Source organism: Peromyscus eremicus, chromosome 4, assembly GCF_949786415.1.
Source record: "Peromyscus eremicus chromosome 4, PerEre_H2_v1, whole genome shotgun sequence".
Lineage (NCBI taxonomy): Eukaryota > Metazoa > Chordata > Mammalia > Rodentia > Cricetidae > Peromyscus > Peromyscus eremicus.
In genome coordinates this window covers 32,509,100-32,519,829 of record NC_081419.1, presented here as the reverse complement: position 1 = coordinate 32,519,829, position 10,730 = coordinate 32,509,100, and the positions used below count along the sequence as shown (strand labels likewise).

At 40.4% G+C, this 10,730-nt stretch overlaps 1 pseudogene; it reads left to right on the top strand.

Annotated features, from left to right (window-relative positions):
- Positions 1–10,043: 10,043 nt before the first annotated feature.
- On the top strand, positions 10,044–10,156 carry LOC131910226 (U6 spliceosomal RNA; annotated as a pseudogene).
- The last annotated feature ends 574 nt before the right edge of the window (positions 10,157–10,730 follow it).

Here is a 10,730-nt window from a genome sequence, read left to right as displayed (position 1 = left end):
CATGCCTTGATCCCTCATGCCCTGCTTAAACTGAGGTGGAGGATCAGCCAGGTTTCTGCTGATTCTGTGTCCAGACCCTTGAAGCAGGACTGTCAGGAGACTCATTTGAATGGCTGGCTGCCTAGGCAGTCTTCTTTCCATCAGCTCCTGCCCACACTTTCCAAGAACGCTGGGAAACAGAAGTTGGATGCAAAAGGATCTTACATTTAGTTTCCAATTTGGCTTGCAAACACCTTCAGCCTCCAAATTTCAAGCAGGCGTTCCAACTCAGTAGACTGCACTCTTACTTTATTCCCAGGTTCCTTGTACCTACTCCCAAAGAATAACTCTTTAGAGGAATGAAGAATATCTCTCCAAAACATTGTTCAAACGCAGGCTTACAACCTCACTTGGTCTCACCATTGGGGGTGAGTGCCAAGTCCTCTCACTTTAAACAGTAGATTTCCTGATCAGTAGTGTGGTGGGGAAAATGCAGGCTTTGGCATGTATTCTTCGTGTATCTTAGCTGTGGTGTGGTGGTGGCAGTATGAGGGACAGATTGGCAGAGGCAGTTGGGGCATGGGGTTTAATCCCATCTATGATGGCAACTGAGACCACCACAGTTGTATCTCAATGGTCTAGCCAGTTTCCTTAGATGGCCTCCAACATGGTTAGTCATCTCTCTATCCCAAGGCTCCTCTGCTACTGTTGTTATTCTGACAACTTTAGATCTGTATTCTTAGGCTATGTGTTCGGCTTCACTAGACTGGAACAATTTAGTGATAGAAAGAACTGTCTAGTTCATATGTTTAATTACATCATTGAAGAAGTACTGACATGGGAAAATGTGTTCAAATCCCCAATTTACCACTGAATCAGCCCATGATCTGAAGCAAATAACTCCATCTTTCTGGATTGCTTCTTTAAACACTGAATAATACCATACAGAGTCATTTGAAGGGATGTTTAAAGGGGCTGGAGAGATGGTTCAGTGGTTAAGAGCACTGGCTGCTTTTGCAGAGACCCCAGGCTTGCTTTCTAGCACCCACGTGGCATCTAACAACCATCTGTAGAACCAGTTCCAGAGAATCCCAAATCCTCTTCTGGCCTTCCCAGGTACTGGATGCACATAATGCAGACAATATATGAAAGCAAAACATTCATACACGGAAAATATGTCCTAAGAGAGTTTGTTTTTTAAAGCAAACAACAGATACATTTCTCAGATGATTAAACATTGGCACAAAGAACTTATTTAAATTATTGTTATATAAATTCTAAATAGTATTATAATAAAAACCCAGAGCCAGATATTGGGGTAAATGCTGAGAGATCAGAGAGACAAAGGAACAAGCCACTGGCACATCTTACCTCTAGGACTCCTGAGCCTGAAAAAGCCTTCTAGCAGAAAGAGCTTCCTCAGCTGAAAAGCCTTCAGTTCCTGTCTCCTTATGCTTTATATGCCTTTCTTTGCCCAGCCATCACTTCCTGTCTCAACCTTCCTAATGCTGGGATTAAAGGCATGTTACTTCCAAATACTGGGATTAAAGCTCTGTGTCACCAGTGCCTGGCTCTGGTTTCTCTCCTAGACTGAATCAATCTCATGTAGTCCAAGGTGGCTTTGAACTCACAGAGATCCAGATGGATCTCTGCCTCCCAAGTGCTAAGATTAAAGGTGTGTGCCACCACTGCCTGGCCTCTATGTCTAATCTAGTGACTTGTTCTGTTCTCTGATCTTCAGGCAAATTTTATCAGGGTACACAATATATCACCACAAGTTATTCAATATAACACCTGTTCAGGAAAGATATTCAGGAATTCTCACTAAATTAATGATAACTGGTATTGATTAATTGCTAGCAGTGATTCAAGTATTGACCTAAGCCTTCCATATGCACTGTTACTTTCATTTATTCTTAAAACTATTCTTAATACTGTTAGTAGTCAACTCATTTCCTTGATGACTATACTATTGACCATCATGAGAGAGTTAAGATGGTCATCAGCTCCACATGTGCAGTATTAAAGACAATCAAACCTAGGTTTGCCTAACTAGAGAGACTAGATTCTTATGTCAGTTTTGTAGTAAGAAATTTATGTAGTGGGAAATCAAATTATAAGTGCCAATCCACATGGCTCAATTTTAAAGTTCAAGAGCCATTCTTAAGAGCAATTGGCTTCATTTAAAACAGAGAGACTTAGCAAAGAAACTTGGACAACTTAGCTTGCTCTTGCTGTGTTCTCTTAATGGCTGCCCAGGTATATTATCTGGGTCCCCAGGGCCGCAGCATGTGGGATGGGAATGGGGGGGTGGATTGCTGGCAGGGATCAGGCATAAAGTGAGTGTCCAGTTTAGTAAAGACGTGGATCACCTAGCAAATGCAGCAGCTTTCTAGGTGCTGGGAATGGGTAGGTAACAGCCATCCTCAAATATTTCTCACTAAGAAAAAGCTATCCTTCCTGAATTTCCATGCTAACATGAACACAGTTAGATGTCTCAGTCCTTATTAAAACCTAATTAATTTCTCCTATGCCAAAATAAGGTGAGAGGTTTACAGGAGACTATAACTCCAAAGTCCCCCCCGTAATGCCCCATACTGTCTCTGAATGTGTGTTAGATTATACAGTACATGGTCTGTAATCATCTGTAGTGTTTCTTGCTTTATTGTAAGGAGTGAAAGAAATTTAATAAATCCATTTCCCGATAACGTGAACAACCCGAGTAAAAGGACTGATGATCCGGAAGTAGATTTCATTAACCGAGGGAACTTACACCACAGTGTTCTACTTTCTATCTCAGGATAAAAGTACTTTCTTCCTTTACACTTGAAAGGACTAATGGGACACTACACCCAAGATGCACTTCTTCATGTGAGCCATTGACACTGTTTACTTGTGAAAATTTCAGCTAGATATACACTATGTCCCTAGAATAATGGAACGAGTGGTTTCCAAGGAGAGAGGTATAGGGGGGAAGGCTGTGAAATGATGTCTTCTAGAGCTGACCTGCCCACTGCACTCAAGCACCAGTACCAGCTATGTTTTCCTGCAGAAGAGGTGCACAAGGTCAAGCCAGTCAGCTCCAGCATGGTGGGCGAGTAACTCGTGGCTCCATACCTAGCCAAGGGACACTTGGCTGTTGATGGCTGCTAAGAAGGCTGTATCATTTTTCTTCATGGGTGTGGTGCTGAAGTTGTCCGTGTTCATGAGGACAGCACTAATTGGGCTCATATATTCTTACGAAGAATAACAAAGAAGAGGAGGCAGCCATGAAAGTGGGATAGGGACATTTTAAGGGGATTTATGAGAGAACAAAGGATGAGTTGAGGGTAGATAGGACCAAGATATGTTGTATGTATGAAATTGCCAAAGAATAAATGCTGTTTTAATTTTTAAAGTGAAATTTACTTAATAAGCTGGACTCTATGCATTACTTTGGTGTTATACTCTGGCTATAGTTCTGCATGCATGATAGTTTAATTACAACTTGGAAAAGTCAGAGTATTGTACAGGCCAAGTGTCCTCGCTTTCTATGTCTGGTTCCAAATACAGCTACCTGCCATGAGTAGAAAGTGGCACTCTCTACTTTGGTCTATCTCATTTGACTTAAAAAAAGAGAAAGGTGTAGGAAGAGAACAAAATGGAGAAGCTACATACAAATCTTACTGCTGATAGAGCCACTGAATGATGTAAAGCAAACCTTGATTTTGATATCCTGTGATGGCGTGGGTATGATTTTAATCTGTCTCCCTGGGGCTATATAATGCATACTTTGTCCCCAGTATAGTGGAATTGGCATGATGGAATCTTAAAAAGTCAGGGACTAGTGCAATATAATTAGGTCATAGGGATACCACCTTCAGAAGGTTTCCAACAGTTAGTTCTCCTGAGAACAGTTTTACAAGTCAAGGCTACCCCCATGCCATGGTCCTTCCTGTGTCCAGAATGTTGTTTTTCTATTCCTTCATGTTTTGACATGACTCAGTCTATAGTATAGGGCTGATGTTATGTGCTATGTCCTTTGGACCCTCGAGCCACCAGAATCATAAGCCAAATAACCCTCCTTACTTATAAAATACCCTGCTCTGGTCATTATAATTTATCCATATAACACATTGTCAGTCTGGCTTGTTCATAGCTACCTATGTAGTACTGACATGGTTATTTCCACGGGCATACTTTATATGTCACAGAAAGTGTGGAGTTGTTTGGGAGCAATCCACTATCTTTTATCACTGTACCAGTAGCTTTAAGAGTAGGAATTCTAAGTAATGGATTCAATTTTTATTCCATTTTTTTTTAAATAAAAATCTGCAGGTAAGACTTCAGGACTTGGGTCTAGAGAGATGGTACGGTGGCTAAGAACTCACATTGCTATTGCAAAGACGTGAGTTCATTTCCCAGTATCCATGTCAGGCAACTCATAGTAGCCTGTAACTCTAGTTCCAAGAAATCGGATACCCTAGCCTTCAAAGACACCTGCATTCCATGCACAAACCCACACATGTATATATAATTAGAAATAAATTATTTTTTTGAAAAGGCCTCTGTGATGTCTTTAACTTATACACAAAATTCAAAGGAAAAAAAGAGACATGTCTTTATCTCATACACAAATACAAAGAAAACAATAAAAACACTTGTTAACTGCAAGGCAGAGGAGATGGAATCTAGAGAAGCAATGCATGGAACAGATGGCCAGGATTACCTACTTTTAGGTTCTCTTTGATGAAAAGAAGGATGGACTTGGGAGAGGGAGAGGGAGGAGGAGGGGGAGAGAGGGAGGGAGGAAGGGAAGAAGAGAGAGGGAGAGAGGAGGGAGGGAGGGAGAGAGAGAATGAGAGGGAGGGAGAAAGAATGAGAGGGAGAGAGAGAGAGAGAGAGAGAGAGAGAGAGAGAGAGAGAGAGAGAGAGAGAGAGAGAGAGAGAGAAAGCTGGCTTGGCATGTACTACACAGCCAAGGCATTCCTCTGTAGCTCCTCTCAGGATACTGAAGATGGAGGATCGCTTGAGACCAGGAGTTTGAAGTCACTCTGGATAACATAACAAAATCCTGCCTTAAGAAAGCACATAGAAGTGTTCAAGCATTAAAAAGATAGAATTTACATGTTTTAAGTTATAAGATGGTTATTTTTTGAGAAACTTACTCTTTTGCAGTTTAAGAGCAGAAACTATTTTATGTGCAAATATTAGATTCCTATGTGCATCCAAACGTACAAATGTTTTTATCCCTGCTCCTTTAGATACATTACAAACTATCTGGTATATCACTGCTTTACGTGTTGAGATGAAATTGACTGTAATCGTTTGCAATTTCCTAAGGGTCCCCTGTTCCTGAGCACAAAGATTTAAGTGCTGCCTCTTTACTTTTGGATAGTCACACACACACATCTTTAAGCAGCTGACAAAAGTTATGGATTCCTTCATGAGAAAAAAAAATGCAGAAGCCTAAGTATGTCTACATTTTTGGAAACAATTTTGGAGATCTCCTGAAGTACAAATATGTATCCCAGGTTAAAAGTCCCTATTTCTATAAGTCACCAGCTCTGACACAGATATCTAATTCTCATTCATCTTTGTCTTAGTCTGTTCAGGCTACTATAACAAAATAGCATGTTTGAATGAGAAGTTCTCCTTATTGGCTGGGACATTTGAACACTTGCTCCCCTGCTGATGAAGCTATTTGGATACATTATGGGAAGGAAGATGCAGCCTTGAGAGAGGAAGTATTATATCACTGGGGTGGCCTTTAGGAGTTTAAAACCTTGGCCCATTCCCAGTTCGACATCTGCCGTGTGTTTGTGGTTAAGAATATGAGCTCTCAGCTTCCTGCTCCTGCCACCATGCCTGCCACTCACTGCCCTGACTCCATATCTTTATGGACTCTTATCTCTCTGGAACTGTAAAACAAAATAAACTCTTCCTTCCATGAGTTGCTTTTAATCATCGTGTTTTATCACAGCAACAAAAAAGTAACTAATACATACTCTGAGCCATGTGGCTGATAGTATGAAGTAAACTGAGATGAGGTCAAATTGGAGTTAGGCAGATCTTTATTTCTCACACTTCTGAAGGCTGTGAAATTCAAACTTAAGGTAGCATCAGGATTAATGTCTGGTGAGGTTCACTTCCTGATTTGTGTGTGGTGTCATGTCCTCACACGGCACAGCAGAAAAGGCAACTCTGTAGGACTGTCTTAGTTAGGGTTTCTACAACTGTGAAAAGATACCATGACCATTGCAACTCTTATAAGGGAAACATGTAATTGGGGTGGCTCACTTACAGTTTCAGAGGTTCAGTCCATTATCATCAGGATGGAGAACATGGCAGCATGCAGGCACTTGTGGTGCTGGTAGCTAAGAATCCTACATCTTGCAGGCAACAGGAAGTCAACTGATAGTCACACTGAGGGAAGCTTGAGTGAAAGAGACCTCAAAGCCTGCCTCCACAGTGACACACTTCCTCCAACAAAGCCACAACTCCTAATAGTGCCACTCCCTTTGGGGGCCACTTTCTTTCAAAAAAAAAAAACCACAGGGACCCTCTTTTACAAGAGTACTAACACAGTCCATGATTGCTTGTGGCTCTCATGGCCTAAGAATCTTCTAAAGCTTGCCTCTTAACACCACCACATTAGGGTTATGTTTCAACATACAAATTTCAGAGTACAAATACACCCAGACAACCTGTCTTAGTTTGGGTTTTTATTGCTGTGAAGAGACACCATGACCATAGCAACTCTTACAAAGAAAACATTTAATTGAGGGTGACCAGCTTAAAATTTCAGAGGTTCATTCCACCTATGGTCAATGACAGGGAGCATTGCAGCATGCAGGCAGATGTGGTGCTGGAGCTGAGAGTCCTACATCTTGACTCAGAGGCAACAGGAAGTTGACTGACTGTCACACTGAGTGAAGATTGAGAAAAGAACCTCAAAGCCCGCCCCCACTTTCAACAGATTAAAGGTGTGCCCCCCAGCCTCAAGGTCAGGATTAAAGGCTAAAGGCATGTGTCATCCAGCCTCCTCCAACAAGGCCACCACCTCCTAATAGTGCCACCCCTATGAGCTCATGGGAGCCAATTATATTCAAACTATCGCACCACCTCTTTCAGGAAAGCCTTTTCTGACTATGCCAATCCATGCTGATTATTCCTTGCTCTGAGCTTCTACTGCTCCTTAATATTCATCAATTTAGTCTTTTATTGATTTGTATTGACTTGCACTTTTAATTCCTCTTGGCCCTTGGGCTGCAAAGTCACTGAGGCAAGGATGTTATTATCTTCCACAGTGTAGCATCTTTCCAAGAACTCAGAAATTGCCTGACGATTTGCTTTCTTGACGGAAGCCATACCATAAACTCTTCCCATTATCCAAGAGAGAAGAGGACCTTCATAATTCTACATAAAATGTGACCTCTCAGGGAGAGTAAACAGACAGTTCTGTACTTCCTACAATTCCATCAGCCGTGTAAGAATAGGAAAGCAGTAGCCATGCAGACCAAATCCTCAGTGCAAACACAGGCAAAAGCCCTACTTCCCTGCCTCCCGCAGAGAAGACAATCAGACTGAAAATGATTGATTAGTGAGGAACTAATTAGAGGAGAAGCTTCTTTAACATGCTCACTAAGCAAAGAATATGTTTAATTAGTGTGGGAAGATTTAGCGTGCCATTGAAATAGATGTTCTGGTCACTCATTCCAACTAATTGGGTATAGAGTAAATTTTGTTTCCTAAGTGATGTTAAAGGACACCTTTCAAAAGAAATCACTCTAATTGTGACTTTGACACAGAGAGCAAAGCGACCTCATGGTAAAGATTTTCTTTGGAGCTAAGAGTGTAGGTCAGAGAGAGTGCATTTGTCCAGCATATACAAAGCCTTGGATTTGATCCCCAACACAGCAAAAGAAAAAAATTTATTATCTTTAGCTCATTAATGAGGTAAGAGAAAGATGCTGCCATTGTTCAAAGAAGAATCCAAAAGAACAAACATATAAAAATGGAGGCAAAGATAACTGAGTTTCTAAAGGGGAAGACAGTCCATGGAGTTGCTTAAGCAGAAGCACACCTGAAGGACAAGCATTATTAGACTGGTGTCAGTTACCTTTACAATTTGGAGTTGTGCAATGGCTCCCATCATCTCAGAATCGACAGTATTTTATAAACTCCCAACAGTTACAAGGATTATCCTGCCCAGAGTGCTAGTTGTCTTGTCATGGGTGGCCGCTTATTCCTGACTTCTCTGTTGCTGTGACGAAAACCATACCAGAAGCTGAGGGAGGAAAGGGCTGTTATATCTCACAGATTAGAGTCCATCATCAAGGGAACCAGGGGAAGCACTTGCCAGCAAAGGTAGAGGCTGAGCAGGCAAGAGGGAAGGCCAAGGAAGCAAAAGTGAATATTCTTCCCTCTGCCATGTTCTTCGGATCTGGGCTGCTAGCAGAAAATGCTCCCCACACTCTCGGTGGATCTTCCCATGTCAATCACAGCAGTCAGGACATTTCTAAGAACTGGTGTCAACTGGTGAGGATCCCAACTCAGGTGATTCTAATTTGTAACAAGTTAACATTGATGCCAACTACCACTTCTCTTTTTATCAGCTACACCTGGCAGGCCACCACAAGCAACAGTAAACCTCCTGAAGTGCTGGCTCTCTTCTCAGGGAGACTACTGATTATATCATTTCATAATTATCTCATAATAAACTCTTGAATGCTTGTAACCTGTTTTATATTATGCTCATCTCAAATGCTGACAATTAGATCATTTGATGAGTCACTTCTATGAGTATTTTCTTAATTTTGATTTTGTCCCACTTAATAGCGTTTACTATTACACTTTCTTTGCATTTTGTATTTTACTTACACTGTTCGTCAAGTCAAGTTCTCATGAAATACAATTACTCAAATTAATAAACTTTCTCTTCTGTTTCATTATCTCTTTAAATGTTTTATACTCTAAATAAATCCCTCAAGATGTAAGTTTAACCTATGCTAATGTTAATGTTCAAATGTCATTTTTTTTAGGTTTCTATTCTTAGACAAATGTTTATATTCTATTTGTAAGTATATAGTCCCAATTCTTGGATACACTTATAATGTTACATCCATTCAGTTTTCATTATCATTCAATTGTAAGATTTTTTAAAGATTTATTTATTTATTACGTATACAATGTTCTGCCTGCATGTATGCCTGCAGGCCAGAAGAGGGCATCAAATCTCACTGTAGATGGTTGTGAGCCACCATGTGGTTGCTGGGAATTGAACTCAGGACCTCTGGAAGAGTAATCAATGCTCTTAACCTCTGAGCCATCTCTCCAGCCCCCAATTGTAGGATTTTAAATATAGCTGTTCATAAAGTATTAGAAACTAAAACTATCTATTGGGAAAAACTGAAAGATGAAGGAACCTAGAAAGCGTATTGTGATAGTTTGAATGTAATTACACCCATAAGCTCATAGAAAGTGGCATTATTACATGTGGCCTTATTAGAATAGTTATGGCCTTGTTGGAGGAAGTGTATCACAGTGGAGTCGGGCTTTGAGAGCTCATATATGCTCAAGCCAAGCCCAGTGGCTTAGTGGCTCAAGATGTAGCCAATACCATGTCTGCCTGCACACCATTATGTCCCACCACAATGATAATAAACTAAACCTCTGAAAATGCAAGCCACCCAATTAAATATTTTTTCTTTATAAGAGTTTCTGTGGTCATGGTGTCTCTTCATAGAAATAGAAACCCTAACTAAGACACACATTTTGATAATTTTTCTTTGTGCTGTTATTTATCATAGAGCAGATCTTAGATTTAACTGATTGACTCTGAGAACCAATGCCAATTTAAAGATGGGAGAATAAATCCAGATGTTAGCACATGGAGAGAAGAAAATCTTGCTTTTTTAATCAGATGATTTCTCCTTCTATCCCCACTCATAAGTTTTGGCTATTAATATTTTGATTTGCTCCCCAGCTTAAGGAGACTCACTGGAGTTTAACTAACCTTACTATCTTGCAATTCAGCACTCTTGAATAATCAATTGTCTCTTCATCTCTGAAATCGTGGTATAGTGTTTGCATCAGCAGTACATATATTAAAGTTGGAATGATAGAAAAAAGATTAGCATGGTGCTTGCTCAAGGATGACATGCAAATTTGTGAAGCATTCATATTCCATATTTTTCAGTACACTGGGAAAAAGGCATTTAATAGCTAGATACTGATTCTCATAAATTCTAATCTTTAATTAGAATAGAACCTTTTAATTACCATATGAAGATACTGATTGAAAATTTTGTGAAGTGGTTGATGACAAATACAGCTTTTATATATCTAGGAGTCAGGAACCCAAAAGATCTGAAAAGCCCTAGTTTCCCACCTTAAGTCATGGCAGTGGCTGTGTTTGGTGTATGGAATTAGGGAAGAGTTGTAGGTTCTATTCCTCCTCTGGCCTTACCTAATTATGAAACCTTTGAGACAACAGTTCTCTCATCTTATATGAACTCAGTCTAGTAAGTTCCAGATCTAGAAGCTTCCATCTGAAGTCTGCTCCCTACCTGCTCCTGAAAACAGACCAACTTTGTGCACATCATTCTAAAGGAGTCAGACAGAACTCAACAAAATCCCCTTACAATGGGAAATGGTTTGGTGGCCCGTGCATGAGATTTTAAGTGTTCAAATTATTATTCCACTGTTTCATTCTTACCTCTTCATATTCCCCTAGCCACCAGCAAGCTTCCCACTAGTCATTATCCTGA